We start from the raw sequence: 20,580 nt of genomic DNA on the forward strand, positions 1-20,580 counted from the left end.
ATCTTGGTAGCTTCCAGGTTTTGGCAATTGTGTATAAAGCTGTTAAATACATCCACGGGCAGGTTTTTGTGTGAACATAAGCTTTCAGTTCCTTTGGGTAAATACGTAGGTGTACTATTGCTGGATTGTATGGTAAGAGTATGTTTAGTTTTGTAAGAAACCACCAAGCTGTCTTCCAAAGTACCATTTTGCATTCCTACCAGCAGTGAATGAGAGTTCCTGATGCCCCACATTCTCGTTAGCATTTGGCATTGCCATTGCTTTGGATTTTGTTCATTCTAATAGGTGTGTAGTGGTATCTTACTGTTTTAATGATGTTTAAATCTCTAAAGACATGATGTTGAACAACCTTTTACATGCTTACCTCTCATCCGTATTTCTTTGATGTTCTTTCTGTTCTGGCTTTTGGCCCATTTTTTATACATTTTTACACATTTTTATACATTTTACACATTTTATACATTTTTATACAACATTTTCTTAATGTTGAGTTTTAAGAGTTCTTGGTATATTTTGGATAATACTCATTTATATGACAGTTCTTCTGCAAATATTTTCTTCAGTCTGTGGCTGTCTTCTCATTACTTTTTTTTTTTTTTTTAAGACTCATTTATTTGAGAGAGAGAACATGTGAGCAGGGGGAAGGAAAGGGGAGGAAAAGAGAGAGAGAATCCCAGGTGGACTCCATGCTCAGCACAGAGCCGGATGCAAGGTTTATTCCCAGGACCCTGAGATCATGACCTGAACCAAAACCAAGAGTTGGACTCTCAATCAACTGAGCCACCCAGGTGCCCCTGTCTTCTCATCTCTTGGCATTGTCTTTCAAAGAACATTTTAAATTTTAATTAAGTCCAGATTATTATTTAACTTCATTAAAACTAGTTTTTAGTGTACCTTGAGAGTCCTTTTCTGACCTATGTGTTATTTGGAAGTGTGTTATTTAACCTTCAAGTATTTTGTGATTTTTCCAGTTCTCTTTCTATTATTGATTTCTAATTCAGTTCCATTGTCGTCTGACAGCTTCGCATGGTTTCTATTTTTTAAAGTTGTTAAGTGTGTTTTATGGCCCACAATGTCTGTCTTGGTAGTATAGTACAGTTCTTGCTTTTTATTATGGGAAGAAAATAGTATAATAAGTTGTATTTTCATCACTTAGGTTCAACAATTATCAACACATGGCCAGTCTTATTTCATTACTGATTTCTTGCTTCCTAGCCTTTTAATTTAATTTAATTTAATTTTTTAAATAGGCTCTGTGCTCAATATGGGACTTGAACTCACCATCCTGAGATCAAGAGTTGTATGCTCCACCAACTAAGCCACCCAGGTGCCCTCTGGCCATTTTAAAGCAAATTATGGACATAATTTTATCCATAAATGCTTCAATATATATTACAATGTAGTCAACACCTTTGTGAATGTGATCCTTTGAGTTCAACAAAATCAGCCCATACTGAAACCCGCTGGTATCCTGCTTTTATTCACCCCCTTCTGTGCCCTTACCCGTGGCCAAAGCTAGATAAATCTAATTTGGCTCTGTGCACTGAGAAGATGCCAGAGGCTGGTGATGTAAACATGCCTTTAGGTAACTATTTTGGGTGGGTGAGGAGACAATGTTGCAGTTGGCAGTCTGAATCCAGCTGTCACCACCTATGAGCCAGGTAAACTTGAGCAAGGCATTTAACTTTTAGAACCCTGTCTTAGTTTTCCTCCGATTAAATAGAGATCATAAAACCTACTTCAACACATTCTTGGGAAGCTTAACTGAGATAGAAGTGAAAGCCATGTTAGTCAATATCATCCTGGCTTATGTAGCAACAAGAGCGGGTTAGGGAAGATTTTCCATTAGCCTGCGGTATAAGAACCTCTTTTTTACGCAGGAAACCCTGTGTCTCTCTAAAGGAGAAGAAAGCCTACCCACCCCCACCCCATGAAACCACAAGCTCACAGGACACTGATTCTCAGAAAGGCTGAATTTGGGCTCTGATAGAAATTGGATCTTGAACATGGGACACTAGGCAGCCTAAAAAAACCATCATTATCTAAGCCACTGAGTCGTAAAGGTAGTTTTGTTCTCTTAGACTGGCTGCTCCTTAGGTGAGAGGACATGATCATGGCCAGTCCCAACTTTATATCTTCAGGGCATGCAGCCAGAGAGAAAACAAGGCTCTTTTCCAAGTTCTAATGAGAAAAATCCCACAGAAAAACTCTGGTTGTCCAGGCTTAGTTCCTGTGTCCATTGCTGGCCCAATCATGATGCCTTAGGAATTAATGCCTACCTTCTGCCACCAACCCTCACTGGCAGCCAGAAGCAGACTCATGGCTGGGATGCAGGGATAGTTGCCTAGAAGAAGGAGGTCGCTGTTACAAGCAGATGATATAAATAATTATATACCACACAGATGGAGAAAATACATGTCTGTGAAATAATTGGTATTTTCAAAGTTCTATTTGCATAGTATCACTAATAATTATCATTTGCTCAGAATAAGGTATATGTTTTTTAATATAAATAAGCAAATTATTTAATTCAAAGTTTCAGAATGAAAGTATTTTGATTCAATTATTATCAGCAAATGACTGTGATTTTATAACTCAATTCATGTCCATAAGGTGAATATTTGTCTCACTTACTTCATGTAAGCTTCATACAGGAACTTATTAAGCCATGGCTTAGGATGAACAGAATTGAAGTCACCTTTCTTGTCTACTCCATAGTACATAGGGCTTCTTTCTTTCTGAATTATAGGCATTTGTGACTATAATTCTCAGTATTATGTGAGATAGTCAAGTGAAAAAGTATAGATGGAAGAAAATACAAAAGAACTCTGAGGAACACTGCCTTCATGGGTGGGGCAAGCAATTGAAGCCAGGGAAAGAAGCAGTGAAGGAGGAGTTAGAGAGGAAGCAGAGGCCAGAGAACACCATGACAGGTATTACAGAACAGTTGTAGGAAGGAGAGTGGCCTGGAGGTTGGCAAGTCCAAGATCAAGGTCCTGGAAGATCCAGTTCAGTGTTTGGTCAGAGCCGTCTTCTTGGTTCATGGATGGCCGTGTTCTTATAACCTCACAGGGCAGGAAGGGAGAGGGAGTTCCCTGGGACCTTTTCTCATAAGAGCACTAATCCCGTTTGTGGGGGTCTACTCTCATGATCTAATCACCTACTTCCAAATGGGGATTAGGCTTCAACATACAAATTGGGCGGGGGGGGGGGGGGAGAAGAGATACCAATATTCAATCTATAGCATGTATCATGGCAATGGGCTCCATTAGTGATGTTGTCGTTTGGGAGGGTGGGGGTCTTTATGGAAAATACACTGCACAATTTGCCTAGAGACCAGATAGGAGACCCCCTGAACCCTAAGTCCTGGAGAGACTTCGATATCAACCAGGTGGCTGGTAGGCTTTTTTGGAGATCTCTGACATAGAACAACATTTCTTTGCTTGGAGTTTAAAGGTTGGGTTGGGTTGCGACCTTTTCAGAGTCCTGCAGCAGCAGTAACTGTGGCCCAGAGCCTGGAGTGTTGGGAGTAGGAGGCAATGACAGCTATAGTTTCCTGCTAAGAATGATGTTAGACTAGGTAGGGACAGCCAACATGGGCAGGAGGGCTGGCTCTACCTTCCCAACCCCCAACGGCTCAGTTCTTCTGGAGCAGGGTTTTCTGGTCTAGGGGACAGCTGAGGTTTGAAATCACTGCCCAAGAAAGTTTTGCTATGATCTGGGGCCAGGCTACCAGTGGGGTCTAGAGGTAAATGCTGTGCTGTTCCCTGTGGCCACATGGGCATGGGCTGGCCCCATGAAGTCCAAGTGTGTCCAGTGAATGAAGCAGAGAAGAGAACATTACCTTGGGGAAGCCTCCATCCTTCCTGATGGCTGAAGCAATACCGTTTATCTTGACTTTCCAGCAACATAAGACAGGGACAGCTGGTCCTCCATCCTCTTCATATCATGTGTCGAGCCCTGCCCCCATCTCCATAATGTCTGGCAAAGTGTTCATGGAAAGATCAGAAGCTTTCTGTGACATACTTGGCCCATGAGCCGTACCAACTGTGAGTTGATAGAAAATATGTATATTAGTCTCTGTCCCTGATTCCTGGCACACAGATCCTAAAACCCTTGTAATTTCCTAAGTGGTAAGAGCACTAGGAGCATCTTAGTCTTTGACCCAGGTTTATGACACAGAACACCAAAATCTCTTGGAATTTCCTAGGTGATAGGAATGTCTTTTGTTCTAATGAGGTGACTCTTGTTGGGCTCCTCATTAAGAACTGGTCAGCAGAAGGACCAAGCCACAATTAGAAGTTTGGCATTTTCAGCCTCACTCCCTGTCTTCCAGAGAGGGGAGAGGGGCTGGAAATGGAATTAATAGTTGATCATGCCTATGTGATGAAACCTCCATAAAATCTCAAAAATACAGAGTTCGGATTGCTTCTAGGTTGGTGAACACATGGAGATGTCAGGAGAGTGGTGTGCCTGGAGGGGACATGCAAGCTCCATGCACCTTCCCATATACCTGGCGCTATGCATCTCTTCCATCTGGATGTTCATCTAGATCCTTTATCACATCCTTCTAAAAGAAGCTAGTAATTTGGTAAGTAAACCGTTTCCCCATGTCCTGTGAGCTGCTCTCACAAATTAATCGAATCTATAGCCCATTCATGAGAAGTACAGGTGACAACTTGGGCTTGTGATTGGCATCTGAAGTGGGGTGCGGGCAGTCTTCTGGGACTGAGCCCTCCACTGGTGGGACCCAACACTCTCCAGGTAGATAGTGTCAGAACTGAATTAAATTAAGTGACATGCAGCCGGTGTCGAAGATTGGTTGTTGGGGGCAAAGCTCACATACATCTGGGGGCAAAGAGGAAGTGAGTCTTTAAGTTTGGAAGGAATGGGTACCCTGATCTTTTTGGCCGACATGGAGCAGGAGCATATCACTGCCCTGGCTGAGGTGACCAGTGACCGGGTAGACACCCTGCACACCCATCTCTTGGACACAACTTTACAGATGGGGACACCAGCCTTGACTCCCATTAGACTCTTCTGGAAGGCCAGAAACGGAGTTCAAGGTAAGGATGTAGAGGAGGTCAACAGGCTTGGGTTTCTCAGATACCTATGTTTGTGGACTGAATGTCTCAACTACTGGCTTGCTGAAGAGGTGTTTTTCAGGATCTTAGGGGCCAACGATGTGTACACCAGCAGAAAATAATTGCTGGTACACTCCCTCCACTAGCCTCCATGTGTGGTTCTGGTAGTCCCTCCATGGCTTCATCTCAATGCACTGCTCCCCAAACTCAGTGACCATGTTCATTAAATCCGTGCCCCAACTGGTGCACAGCAAGCTGTCTGTGGCAGAAAGACATTCAGAGGGGTGATGTGTTCCTCATACAGCTATTTTTTAAATCTTCAGAACACTGCCAAAGAGCATGTGAAATCTATTTAGAGAAACCAGAGGGACAGCTGTAGCTATAGCTGAAAAGAAGTCTTCCTAGTTTATGTGAAGAGTTTTTGCTGACATATCAAACTTCCCACTGACTTCCTAATTATGAAAACAAATAGTAAAAAGTAAAGAATAAGAAGAAATAGATAAAGCTATTAAGATGAAGTTATCTTCTCAAGCACACAAAGGAATCAATGAGAAGGGGAAGAAACGAATCATGGTTCAAATGCATGAAACAAATTCAACCCCAACAAAACCAGAACTTAATAATTCCTACAAGTAATGGCATGACTTAAATATAAAATTATTTCTAAGGAATTTAAAATAATGTAAATATGAAAATGAATTCCAACAGCAAAGTACCAAATGACTTTTAAGAATAAATAATCCCAAGCCAATATAATGTGTTCAGATAACAAAAGAGATTAACAGTTTAAGAGTAGACATATGAAATAAATAAAAATAAGGAAACTAATTAATTAATTTTTTATTGAAGCATATCTGACATACGATGTCACATTAGTTTCAAGTATACAAAATAGTGATTCCACATTTATCTATGTTACACAGTGCTCACCATGGTTAAGTGTTGTTACCATCTGTAACCACATATTATTATATTAGCGACTATACTCCCCATGTTGCATTTTTCATCCCTGCGACTTATTTATTTTGTAACTGGAATTTTGTACCTCTCAATCCCCTTCATCTATGTTTCCCACTCTCTCACCCTCAACCCCTCTGGCAACTACTAATACTCCGTATTTTGTGAATCTATTTCTATTTTTTAAGATTTTATTTATTTATTTGATAGAGAGAGAGATCACAAGTAGGCAGAGAGGCAGACAGAAAGAGAGGGAGAAGCAGGCCCCCTGATGAGCAGAGAGCCTGACACGGGGCTCAATCCCAGAACCCTGAGATCATGACCTGAGCCGAAGGCAGAGGCTTAACCCACTGAGCCACCCAGGTGCCCTCTATTTCTGTTTTTTGTTTGTTTTGTTTTTTAGATTCTACATAGAAGTCAAATCATTTGGTATGTATCTTTCTCTGTCTGATATTTCATTTAGCATAATACCCTTTAGGTCTATGCATGTTGTCACAAATGCCAAGGCTTCATTCTTTTTTTTTTTTTTAATATTTTATTTACTTATTTGACAGACAGAGACCACAAGTAGACAGAGAGACAGGCAGAGGGAGAGGAAGGGAAGCAGGCTCCCCACTGATCAGAGACCCTGATGCGGAGCTTGATCCCAGGACCCTGGGACCATGACCTGAGCAGAAGGCAGAGGCTCTAACCCACTGAGCCACCCGAGCACCCCGGCTTCATTCTTTTTTATGGCTGAGTAATATTCCATTGCAAGAGCGTGCATGCACATACACACACATCTTCTTTATCCATTTATCTATCGACGAACACTTGGGTTGCTTTTATATATTGCCTATTGTAAATAATGCTTCAATAAACATAGATTGCATATATCTTTCCAAGTTAGTGTTTTTGTGTTCTTTGGATAAATACCCAGAAGTGGAATTACCGGACTGTGTGGTAGTTCTATTTTTAATTTTTTGAGGAAACTATACTGTTTTCATAGTGGCTGCACCAATTTGGATCCCCAGTAACAGTACACAAAGGTACTCTTTCCTCCATATCTTCTGCAATGTTTGTTATTTCTTATCTTTTTGATACTAGCCACTCTAACAGGTGTGAGATGATCTCTCCTTGTGGTCTTGACTTGCATTTCCCTGAAGATGAGTGATGTTGAGCATCTTTTCATGTGTCTATTGTCCATCTGCATGTTTTCTTTGGAAAAATGTCTATTCGGATATTCTGACGATTCTTTTAATAGAATGATTTTGGTTTTTTAGTGTTGAGTTCTGCAACCTTTTTTTTTTTTTTAAATGTATGTTAAATATTAGCCCATTCTCAGGTATATGGAAACTAATTAATTTAAAATGTAAAGAATTTCTTAAAAATTGAAACAAGTAAAACCAAAAGATCAAAAATATTGAGAATAAAATAGTGACTGCTAGAGTATAGCAGGGTAAAAAAAAAAAAAAGAAAGAAAATAAAAAGATTAAAGGGAGAAAAACAGTTTACAAGAAGATTAAGAGGGAGCATATGGGTGGCTCAATTGGTTAAACTATGAACTCTTGATTTTGGCTCAGGTCAGGATCTCGGGTCGTGAGATTGATCCCCGACTCTGGCTCTGTGCTGGATATCAAGCCTGCTTAAGATTCTCTCTTTCCAACAAAGATGCCCTTCAACAGACGAATGGATAAGGAAGATGTGGTCCATATACACTATGGAGTATTATGCCTTCATCAGAAAAGATGAATATCCAACTTTTGTATCAACATGGACGGGACTGGAAGAGATTATGCTGATTGAAATAAGTCAAGCAGAGAGAGTCAGTTATCATATGGTTTCACTTATTTGTGGAGCCTAAGAAATAACACGGAGGGCATGGGGGGATGGAGAGAAGAAGGGAGTTGAGGGAAATTGGAGGGGGAGATGAACCATGAGAGACTGTGGACTCTGAAAAAACAATCTGAGGGTTTTGAAAGGGCGGGGGGTGGGAAGTTGGGTGAGTCTGGTGGTGGGTATTATGGAGGACACGTTTTGTATGGAGCACTGGGTGTGGTGCATAAACAATGAATTCTGGTATACTGAAAAGAAATTAAAAAAATAAAAAAATTTTTAAAAAGATTCTCTTTCGGGCACCTGGGTGGCTCAGTTGGTTGGACGACTGCCTTCGGCTCAGGTCATGATCCTGGAGTCCCGGGATCGAGGCCCGCATCGGGCTCCCAGCTCTTTGGGGAGTCTGCTTCTCCCTCTGACCTTCTCCTCGCTCATGTTCTCTCTCACTGTCTCTCTCTCAAATAAATAAATAAAATTTTAAAAAAAAAAAAAAAAAAAGATTCTCTTTCCTTCTCCCTCTACCCCTTCCCCCTCCAAAAAAACAAAAAGAAAGAAAGAAAAAAGAAAAGCGAAAAAAGATGAAAAATTAAACACAATGTTAGAAAAATAAGATATCATTTAAATGCATACAAATAAAAGTTTAAAAGTCTTAAAAGATTAAAAGCAAAGAAATACAAAAAGATCATAAAGCTAAAACTAGAAAACTGATAAAGACTTAAAAGTGAAAAACTAATATCACTTAAAATAATTCAAAGCAACATAAATTGGATTAAAAAATACTGAGACAATACAAAAGTACACAAATAAAAGTATTTCAGACTAAATCCTTAATAAGGAAAAACATCCTCATCACATATGGTCAAGAGTAAGTGTTTAAGCAGGAATTTCGGTCTGAAGCAGCCCTACAGGGAAGTGAAAAGGGGGTCCAGTGTGGGAGCAGCGAAAGGGGGTGGGACCCCCCAGAGGATGCTCCAGGAGCAACTCACTGGAGTACTGAGCAGCTGATGACTAAATCTGTCAAACCAACTGGGCTGCCAGGAGGCCCCTTCACCTGCTTGTATGTGCCCATCACAGCTGCAGCAGTCAATAATGGGCTATCATTTTACACTGAGGGTCACAGACAGTATAGGACAGTGGTATATTAATACACCAGCTTCAAATGAAGATTCACTCACTCTTCTTAGCTACATGCTCTTAGGTAAATTTCCTAACCTTTCTCAAGCTTGGGTTTCTTACAAGAAAAGTAAGAATAATATAACTGCCTTATAATGCTATTTGAAAGATTCCACAAGCTAAAGCTTACAAATTATGTTAAAAGCAACCCACAACGGATAGCCTTTATCATTAGCTCACTAGGAGGAAAAATGTACATTTGCTTTACAGCTATACATGAAAAAAATATATTTTTTAGAGATGTTAAGATTTCTTGAAAGAGAATCAGAAAAGTTTCAACCATGCCATTTTCTTCCTTCCTCCCTTCCTTGCTTGCTTCCTTCCTTTCTTTGGCTTAAAATAACACAAATTTTTAAAAAAATTTTTATTTCATTTGTGTGTGTGTGAGTGAGAGAGAGAGAGAGAGAGAGAGAGAGAAAGAGAGAGAGGGTAGGGGCAGAGGGAGAGAGAAAATCCCAAGCAAACTCAGAGCTGAACAGAGAGCTGAATGTGGGGCTCAATCTCACAACCCTGAGATCATGACTTGAGCTGAAACCAAGAGTTGGAAGCTTGGATGACTGAGCCACCCAGGCACCCCAAAATAACACAAATTTATTATCTTACATTTCTGGAGCTCAGAAGTCCTAAAATCAAGATATCGGCAGAGCTAAATTCTTTCTGCAGACTGTAGGGGAGAATTTGTTTGCTTGTGCTTTCCAGCCTCTAGAAGCCATCTCTCTCTCTCTCTCTCTCCCACACCCCCATCTCTCACCCACTTCTGTAGTCACAATCTCCTTCTCTGACCCTCCTAAACCAACCCCACCCTATCCCCACACCAAGGGTTCTTGATTACATCAGGTCCACCTGGACAGTCCAGGATAATCTCTCCATCTCAAGATCCTTAACTTAATTATATCTACAGAATCATTTTGCCATGTAAAAAAGTGTGTGTGTGTGTGTGCGTGTGTGTGTATGTATGTGTGTGTGTGTGTGTGTGTATATATATATTTACAGTTCTGGGGATTAAGACATGGATGTCTTTAGGAGACCATTATTCAATCATATCCCCTATAAGGATTAATCTAGTATCAATCTTAAAATGCCCTAACTCTTTAAGCCCTAACTTGTATTAGGGGTGGATTATTTATGTCTACTGCTGAGGACCTTCTACCATGTTAGACCTCTGCAGTTGGGAATATTCCTCTGACTTTTGACATATTTAAATAGTGCCCAGTGCCCAGCACCCAGTCCAGGGGCAAACAGAGAGCCTTCCCAAAAAAAGAGGAGTAGGGTCCAGTGGCTTATGGTGAAAGTCAAGGGAACACCATGCTCTGGGTATGTTACTGCCCTGGTTCTCTAGGAATTTGTAAGAAAGGTAAAATGGTGAGAAGAACCTATTGGACGGAGGAAGGAAACTCAACCAGCTTCCTCAGCTTTCACAGCTGCACTTACAGAGACTCATGTGTATGTAGTAAAATTCACTTAACATAAAGTTCACCATCTCAACCGTCTTAAAGTGTACAATTCAATGGCAGTAGTATGTTTACAGTGTTGTTCAACCATCACCACTATGTAGTTTCAGAACATTTTCATCACTGCAAAAGAAATCCTGTACCCATTAAACAATCACTCCTCATTTCCTTCTCCTCCAACCTTTGGCAACCAGTCATCTACTTCTATGTAGAATGTCATATTCAGGTATTTCATGTAAGTGGAGACAAAATATGTGGTCTTTTGCTTCTTAGTACAGTATTTTCAAAGTCCATCCATATTGTAGTGTGTATCAGTACTTCATTATTTTTTGTAGCCAAATAATATTCCATCAAATGGGCATACCACATTTGTTTATCCATTCATCGGTTGTTGGACATTTGGATTGTTTCCAACGTTTGCTATTGTGAATAGTGCTACTATAAACATTCATCTATGAAGTTTTTGTTCAAGCATCCCTTTTCACTTATTTGAGGTATAATCCCAAGAGTAGGGTTGCAGGGTCATATGGTAATTATGTGTTTAATGGGCCACCTTTTAAAAATACAACATACGGCGCCTGGGTGGCTCAGTGGGTTAAAGCATCTGCCTTCGGCTCAGGTCATGATCCCAGAGTCCTGGGATCAAGCCCCACATCGGGCTCTCTGCTTAGCAGGGAGCCTGCTTCTTCCTCTCTCTCTCTCTGTCTGCCTCTCTGACTACTTGTGATCTCTGTCAAATAAATAAATAAAATCTTAAAAAAATAAAAATACAGGGACACCTGGGTGGCTCAGTTGGATAAGCCGCTGCCTTCGGCTCAGGTCATGATCCCAGTGTCCTGGGATCGAGTCCCACATTGGGCTCCTTGCTCAGCAGGGAGCCTGCTTCTCCCTCTGCCTCTGCCTGCCACTCTGCCTGTGCTCATTCTCTCTGACAAAAATAAATAAATAAACAAATAAAAATAAAAATACAACATAAATAAAAACTTGAGTAAATTTAACGAAAACCATTATCATATTCCAGTGGGGAGCACACGCCCTCAAGGAGAAGATGACAGAAGTGGAGAGAGGGACAAACGAGGAGAGGAGGAGGAGAAGGGAAAGGGGGAAAAAGAAAAGGAAAAAAAACATGAATTCATTGGGATATGGGTTTGGCACTGTAAGAGAAACTGAAATAACAAGAGCCTGAACAAAATGAGAGTATATTTTTCAATGATATGAGAGGGTCAGGGGTTCAACAGCTTCCAAAATGACTACTCCAGTCTCTACCATTGTACCTATAAGTAGGGTTGCCAACTTGCCCCCATTTGCCTGAGATCTTCCCAGTTTTAACTCTAAAAGTCCTGAGTCTCAGGAAGCTGTACAAACAGGGATTGTTTGGCCACCCTATAACAGTCCATCCAGCAGGAAGGGGAGAGGAGGAAGTGGTAGTCATGCCTTCCTTTTAAAGGCATGACCTGGAGTCACATGGCCACATCTAATTACAGGGAAGGATCAGACATTTAACCTTGAGCTGGACAGCTATGGGCCCAGCTAAAACTTGGGGATCCATTACTAAAAGAGGATAATGGATATGCAGAGACAACTAGCTGACTCTGCCAACATACATAACAAAGAGAGGTACAGGGACACAATAGAAGTAAAGCTCTGCAAGGAAAACAGGCAAACATGTCATTAGGTTTGTCATTACTGAGGCTTGTAAATCTAATTGTTAAGAGATTATTTCCTCTTTTTATGCTCTATAATTCTACTAACTGGTAGTAGTAAACTAACAGGGGACTATTAAATTTGTACCTCTTCCCTCCCTCCTTCCTTCCTTTCTTCTTTTCTTCCTTCTTTTTAATAAGGAACATCCTTTATCAGTCCAGATCCTGGCAGCAAGTTGCAGGTTCAAGTGGGATCACTGAGGAGCATGTAATGAAGGAAATATTTACAGGGTGAGGACAGGGTTAAGTTTGACCACAAGGACAGTACTTTCAGGCTAGAAATAACTAGAGCCATCATGCCCCTCCGGTCAAGGGGCAAGAGGAGGAACGCGTTACTGGGGCCTGGAAGGGGCAGCTGTGGTTGTAGAAGAGGGCCACCCAGTAGGAGATGGGACCTCCACTAAAGGAATGTAGTTAAATCAGAGTCCAGCAGGGAAAGAAGAGCCTGGGGAGTAAACACTCCAACTGCTCTCTCCTCATATCCTCCAATCTCCTTTCCAACAGGAGGGTCAACCTCCTGGGGCATGAAAATAGGAAGTGGCAAATCTGGAGGGGCAGATACAAAATACCCACCAAGTCAACTTTTCATTAAAATGGCTTGAGTGGGGGCGCCTGGGTGGCTCAGTGGTTAAGCCGCTGCCTTCGGCTCAGGTCATGATCTCGGGGTCCTGGGATCGAGCCCCGCATCGGGCTCTCTGCTCAGCAGGGAGCCTGCTTCCTCCTCTCTCTCTGCCTGCCTCTCTGCCTGCTTGTAATCTCTCTCTCTGTCAAATAAATAAATAAAACCTTAAAAAAAAAATGGCTTGAGTGTACAGAGTTAATAAGCATTATTTAAATGAATTAATAAAAAATAAATAGAAGTAATAGTCACCTTACCTTTTAAATTAGCTTTAATATTATTAATTGTAACTTCATCTAATGCTGGTTTCATAAAGAGACCTCGATTTGCAATTCCCTTTGAAATTCACCTTCAGTCTTATTTTGAAGCCTGCTCTAAGACTTCTGCTTATCTACCAGGCTCACTGTAGGTTTCTATCTCTGTTTTCATTAGGGTATTTTACCGTATTGAAAAGTATTTTGTTTACCCCTGTAATAATCCCCTTGACATGGCTTATGAACTAGGAATGCACCCCCATAATGAAAACAAACAAATAAACAAAACAAAACAAGCCATTTTGGTATGCATGTTTTCATCTTGGGCCTCCTCACTGGAGGCCCATGTTTTAAATATGAGCCTATGTTGTCTTTTCGTTTTTTAAAGATTTTCTTTATTTACTTGACACACAGAGAGGCAAGAGAGGCGCAAGCAGAGAGGCAGGCAGAGAGAGAGGGGGAAGCAGGTTCCCCGCTGAGCAGAAAGCCCCATGCAGGCTCCATCCCAGGACCCTGAGACCATGACCTGAGCCGAAGGCAGAGGCTTAACCAAACTGAGCCACCCAGGTGCCCCATTATGGGCCTAAGTTTTAAAATAGACTCAAGCTCCCAGAAGGTCATTTATCTTTAAAATTCTAGCTTTCATTATAAAGAAGGTATGTACATTAGTATGACAAGCACTAACTCCCTAACTGGCCAATGGAAAAAGGATATGAATAAATGATTTTTAGAAAAAGGGTAAGAAATGTTTAGCCTTACTAGTAATCAAAAAAAAGCAGATTTTAAATAGTAGGATTCAAATTTGGTCAATGGCAAATTAGAATTTGTAAATCTTATCCAATACTATCAAGGGTGCAGGGGAAGGATAGAACTTGTCCAGTTTTTTTGGAAAGCATTTTGACAATATGTATCAATGCTCTTTAGAATATTAATAATATTCCTAAGCTTGAGCATTTACCATGTGTCGGGTAAACCTGCAGGGGTTTTCACCAGATTTTCTGTAGTTAACAAGACATGCGTTTCTTCCTTGTCTGGTGTGTGTGGGGAAGGGGGGAGAGATGGATAATAAATAAGTAAATAAATCAACATGGTAAATTCAGGTAATGATAAATTCCATAAGCAAGTGTGTTCCTCAAAGGTGCGGGAGAAAGGACAGGCAGTGTTGAGAAGGGCTAGTCATGGAAGGCCCTTTCTGGAAATAAATGCTAAGTTGAGACATACTCCAGTAGGAGAAGCCAGTCTTGGGAAGATCAGGGAGAACAGAGTTCCAGATTCGACTGCAGGTGGCACCATTCTACTTGGAAGCCAGGCTATGAGTCTAGGAAGTGACTGAAGGCCTGTGTGGATGGTACCAGGAGGTAGGAGAAGAGACCAGAGTGACAGACCAGTGCAAAGGGATGTACAGGCAAAGGGATGTAAGAGTTGGGTTTTACTCAGACTAAGACAGAAGTCAGTGGAGAAGTCCAACCAGGGAAGTGATGGGAATTAAGAAGGTCATTCTGTAAATCTGTATCTACTAACTTAGAAATACATCCAGGATATACTGTTTAAGATGCAACCCTGCACTGGAGTTTATAGCACTCTGGAAAGTAGAGGCTTAAAACAAAAATGAGGTTAAAAAAAAAAAAAAGTTTTGTATGTTGCTTGTCTGAGTTGCTGTGTGTTGCAACTTTTGTGTTTATATAAAGAGGCAGTGTTACTCTTCAGGCTTCTTTTTGCTCAGCTGCAGAAGCAAAGTGATAAAGAGAAGATAATCATTTGGAAAGCCTGGCAATGAGACACACATGTTGTGTTGCTATGATTTTAAAGTCTTCTATCTTAGAAGAAGTTGACCGGCAGCAAGTGTGGCTTCCCTGCTGAGTAGAAGAGAAAGTAAAACTGGAGTGCTAAGGTTGAAAGATGAGCCACCCAAAGATTGTATGCTGCAGATTTAGGCATGGATTCCATGAAGGAATAACACTTAAACCCAAGAGGGCTGGTGTTGCAGGATCCATTACATCTTAAGGATTTCAACAGTTAGTCACGATATGTGTTCTAGTTTAAGATATAATAATAATTATTATTATTATTAAAGAAGTAGTGTTACATTTTGCTATGGGTGCAATAACTGCAGCTACACTACCCAGGTTTGAGGCCCAGAATCTCAGCAGCCCTGCTGAGTGGTTAGTAGGTATCACCAAATCAGTCAGGATAGGCTAGGTTCTGCAGTAGTAACAAATGAGTCCCAAATCTCAATGGCTTATAGGAGCAAAGGTTATTTCTCCCTCATGCTACATGTTTTTTGAGGATGAGGCTGTATTCCATGTTCTTTTCACCTCAGGACCCATGCTGGTGGAGCAGCCTCTATATGGAATATTGTAGGTCACTGTGGCAGAGGGAAAGGAGATGTGGAGAACCTTGGGCTAGTTCTTAAAGCTTCTACTTCAAACCAATCTACTTTACTTTTGCCAACAGATTATATTACTCCTCAGTTTAATGGTATGCGGTCAGGGACTTCCACAGAAGAAAGAAAAAGGGGAAAATTCAGGGAGAATAAAAGAGTTAAATGTTTCAAAATATTATGTAACATCTAAGAATAAAAGCACCTGCTTCATGAGGGTCATGTTAAGAGGATACAGAACATGCATCAGTTATTTTGTGGTGATGTTAAAGATACCATAATTGGCACCATCAAGCTCAAATTCTCATGGAAATAGACTTTGTGGTGAACCACAGAAGTGAGCACAGGCACCAAGGGAATGCCATTCATGAAGAGCATCTGCAAGTAAGGCCACTATGTAAAGATGGGGCAGTATGTCAGTGTGGGTTGTGCCTGTGACTCTTTTCTTTCTCTTACACCTCACATGCAATCCATCACAAAGATTTCAAAATACATCTATCATCTGACTGCCTCCCATCACCTCCACTTCTACCTTCATCTCCTACCTGGACCACAGCGGTAGCCTCCTCACTGGACTCCAAACTTCTGCTCTTGCCCCAAGGAGCATCCTGACCAAACATATGTCAGGTCATCTCTCTCTTAGTCTGAAAACCTTCCAGTGCCTTCCCATTTCACTCAGACTAAAATCCAAATTCTTACAGTGCCCATGAGGACCAACACTGGCCTTCTGTTACCTGTTAGCCTTAGCCCTCTTTACTCACTCTGCTGCAGCAACCTTGGCCTCCGTGGGACATTCCAGGGACACCTCTGCCTGATGGCACTTGCTGGTCCCTCTCCTGGGAACATTCTTTCCTCAGGTACTCACATGCATGTTCCCACACATCCTCAGGTCTTTGTCCAGATGTCACCTTCTCACTTAGAACCCCATTCTAGCCCCCTTTTCCTATTCATAGCACTTACCATCTTCTGATTTTGTATAATATAGAAATTTGTTTTCCCCTATCTCCCCACTGACATGCAAGCACCAGGGGGACAAGAATTTTTTTCTGCCTTATTTCTTACCATACCCTAGTGCCTGGAACAAGGCTTGGCACATAGTAGAGGTTCAGCTAATCTTTGTTAAACATTAAATGACTCTGCTGTAGCTGAGAAATAAAAAAAATAAGCTGTAAGTGTCTTTAGATCAACTCATATATACAGTAAACCAGCTTTTTCACCTGTCTCCCATCTCATGGGATTGGGTCACCATCTACCCCATGGCTCAAGCCAGAAAACCTGGAATCATCCTGCATTCCTCTTATACTTTTAGCCCCTCTTTATGCATCACCAAGTCCTACTGATCATTCCTTATTGTTTTCCAAGCTCTTCCATTACTCTCCACCTCCTCTGTCACTAACCTAGATCAAGCCACCATCATCTCCTATCTCATTTAAGAGAACAATCTCCTGACTTATCTTTGCTGCTGTTCTCATATCTTCCATTTTATAACTCACGATCTGCTTAAGTTTGCTGAAACCATTCAATGGATGCTGTTTGCTCTCAGCATAAAGTCCAAACTCCCTGACATGGCTCAAATCCCCTTTCTATCTGGGCCAGTAAAACTTTTTAGCTTCCTTTCTCTGGGCCTTTGTATATGCTCTTCCCTTGGCATAAAATTGTCTCTCCATCCTGTCTTTGCCTGGCAAACAGTTGCAGTGTCACTTCTTCCACAAAACTGGGGCTTGGACTGAAGCCTGTACTTGGCCATCCTAGCATTCATCACCCCCTCTGTTGACTATTCCCCCACCCCACATACCCACCCTAATCTCTGAGCCCTGAGGGCAGGAGAATGAAGGGTTACTTTGGGAAGGTCAGAGATGCGGCACTGGAGTGATTCAAAGGTGACCAGGAGTTATTATTCCACCTTACTAACATTCCCCCAAACCATGGTACATTTGTTACAACTGAGGAACCTACACTGACACATCATAATTACCCATAGTTTGCATTATGTTCACTCTTGGTGTTGTACATTTTATGTACAACGTATATGACTTTGTAGAATGTCATGCATCCATCATTATGGTATCATACAGAGTATTTTCACTGCCTTAAAAATACTATATGCTCTACCCATTCATCCCTCTTCCTCCCCTCCCCCATTCCCAGCAACCACTGATCTTTTTACTGTCTCCATAGTTTTGCCTTTTCCAGAACACCACACAGATGGAATCATACAGAATGTAACTTTTTCAGATTAGCTTCTTTTTACTTAGTAAAATGCATTTAAGAATCTTCCATGTCTTTTCATAGCTCATTCCTTTTGAAGTGCCGATTGTTTAGATATACCACAGTTTATTTATCCATTTTTCTGCTGAAGGACATTTTGGTGGCTTTCAAGTTTGGGCAGTTATGATTAAAACTGATACAAACATTTGTGAGCAGGTTTTCATGTGGACATAAGTTTTCAACTCCTTTGGAAAATACCAAGGAGCAAATTGCTCATCCCATGGTAACAGTATGCTTAGTTTTTTAAGAAACTGCCAAAGTGTATCCCGAAGTGGCCATATCATTTTTCCTTCCTACCAGCAATGAATGAGAGAGTTCCTGTTGTTCCACATCCTCACAAGCATCTGGTATTGTCAGTGTTTTGGGTTTTGGCTATTCTAAATGGTGTGTAATGGTATAAAAGATGGTTTTGAAAATGCCATATAGCAGATAAGTGGATCAATAAGAGGATTTATTTCACTTTTCTAGAGCCTCACATCATGGCAACTATGTCTTCAAATTCACCTTATTGTTGGTTCTAACAGTCAAGTTCAGCTAAGTCAAATAAGCCAAAATATGATTTTGGGGGGAAATAAGAAGATGTTTAAACAAGAAAGATATTTGGGGCAGTTTGTTCAATAATTTGTTTTTTTCATAAATATTTCCTCAACTTTCCAAGGTCAGATATTACTTCCCTATAGCTCTTTTTGAACCAAGAACTGCAAGAACAAAACTTGTGTTTCCCCTAAATATGGAATGGATAAAACCTGTTTTACTTTCCAGAACTTTATGATAAGAAATGAGGGGAATGACTCTCTCACTTTAGGCAAATGAGATAGAGTTATGAAAAGTTATCACTGTTAAAAATCACTGAGAATGAAAATTTTTTACTAACTTAATTTTCTTAACTTCTTGATCTCAACAATTCAACTCTGAGTCCTTGTTAGTTTAAAATGTATGACTCTCTGCCTTATGTAATCATGTTTACTATTCCACAGTGCAAACCCTGTCTTCCTTGACCTATCAGAAGGGTAATTTTCCAAAGTTTTATAATACTTTGCTATTTTAAAATTAATTTTATAAATACTGTTGAGCATACATATGCATTAAAATATACATAATTGAACATATCTCATTTTGTGAAAATATGTATTTATAATTTTAATTTTGCTAATAACAAATAATAACAAATGATGGATAATAATTAATTTTCATCAATTAATGAAAATAACATATAAATACATATGTTATGAATTAATTTATTTTATACAGATACACACACACATAACTGTGTGTGGTAGGTATTACTGCAGCAATCTTATCTGTGAGGAAAGGAGACTCGCAGAGATTAGATAATGTACTCAATCATCCAATAAATGATGGAGTCAGGGCAAAACCCAGGGTTCACACATGAGTTAAAGCCCTGGTTATTTTCACTGTACCTGTGTCTCTCCTTGTGTCTGCTGTTTGACCAATGTAATTAAGAACTTTCAGCAGCAGTTAGTAACACCACAATTAAGATCCTTTCACCCCCAGCAAGCTCTTAGAGGCTAAAAAGGCTCCATGGGAAATGTATGTGATGACAAAAATAGAGACCCGAGGGGGTAGGACCCAGAAACACAGTCAATTGTTTGTAGATACTTTGTCAAACAGATGAGAAGCTTTGTAGAGTCCTTGGAACACCTCCCAGATGCTATTAATATAGCTTACTCCTAAAGTAGAGTCATTGAGTTGGATTTATGTTCATTTCATAGGTCATCAACATTTCATTGGTCTAATATAATGTTTATTTAAAATCTTTAAGCCCAATTATTTGATGAAAAGATAGAGATGCAAAAAAAAAAAATAGTTACTTTTAAAACTTTAAATCCTTCATTTTCTTTTAGTACTGTTATAGTTTTATTTTTCCCGGCTTAAATCTTTCAACTTCTGGTGTAAAAGATGAGGTAGGGATTCAACTTTATCTTTTTGTAAAAACTATCCAGTTTCTACTGCGGGATCATATGTCATATTTGTGGTCACCCAGTGTCATTTCAATCTCATTTCTATATTTGGGAATGTTCTTATGTTAGGTGCCCTGCCTCCTCAAAGTATGAGGCAACATTCAATTACCCAACTTATATTGTGGTTAAGAGAAAGACACATGACCTAGACTTCATCAACTAGGCATGTACAAGTGAGGTCTTGATTTGGAAATTTAGAGATTTAGAGAGCATCACGGGGAAGCAGGTACTACTACCCAATGTAGTTCCTGAGGAGGATGATAAAGCACAGCAGAAAGATAAGAAGTCAGCAGCAGCAACAGCACATCTATGTTGTAAAGTGTGATACCAGTGCAAGAAAAGGTGTGACCATTCTGTGGGCAGCTGAACAGACTAACTTAGTTTTTAAATGCTTCACCTCAATGCTCAACTCAATGACCCTTATAGAAAAAATTTTAATCTACTTAATATTGTTTAATACATTTTTGTTAAAACTGTCTCAGTTGGTTTCTATGATTGCAAATTAGAACCCTGATTAAGATTTGTTGACAATATTTATTGAATAATTCATCTTTTTCTCCATTGACCTGAATTACATGTTTGGTGAAATTCTGCTTTTGAAAAAATAAAATATCAGAGACCAGATTTATTCCCTGCCTGAAACAAATAAAAGAAACAGACAAAATATATGGAATAATGGGTTTCAAACATAACATTATGTAGTGCAAGCCCACGATTGAGGGAATTGCTGAAAGAGGGGATTCCTCTGAAAGAGGGGAAACAAATTAGATGAGCCCTGAAATTGCCCAAGGTTACATTTTTGAGAGATTTTAGGCCACAGTTCAGGGAGTGGGAACCCAGGCAAAACCCTGGGTTTGCTTGAGCTGAACAGATAGTCTTGGGAGATTGGGGAGG

The 20,580-nt window shown here is 40.3% G+C and overlaps 1 long non-coding RNA gene and 1 pseudogene across 1 annotated transcript; one reads left to right on the plus strand and one right to left on the minus strand.

Annotated features, from left to right (window-relative positions):
• Positions 1-80: 80 nt before the first annotated feature.
• Positions 81-10,615, minus strand: LOC116594684. The gene is made up of 3 exons (XR_004287367.1): positions 10,556-10,615; positions 4,996-4,997; positions 81-91 (listed from the first exon to the last, which is right to left on the minus strand). It is a non-coding gene; the product is annotated as an uncharacterized LOC116594684 (long non-coding RNA).
• A 4,198-nt stretch (positions 10,616-14,813) lies between these two features.
• LOC116596394 lies at positions 14,814-15,060 on the plus strand (annotated as a pseudogene).
• Positions 15,061-20,580: the final 5,520 nt, after the last annotated feature.

This window comes from Mustela erminea, chromosome 7, assembly GCF_009829155.1.
Source record: "Mustela erminea isolate mMusErm1 chromosome 7, mMusErm1.Pri, whole genome shotgun sequence".
In the NCBI taxonomy this organism is placed as follows: domain Eukaryota; kingdom Metazoa; phylum Chordata; class Mammalia; order Carnivora; family Mustelidae; genus Mustela; species Mustela erminea.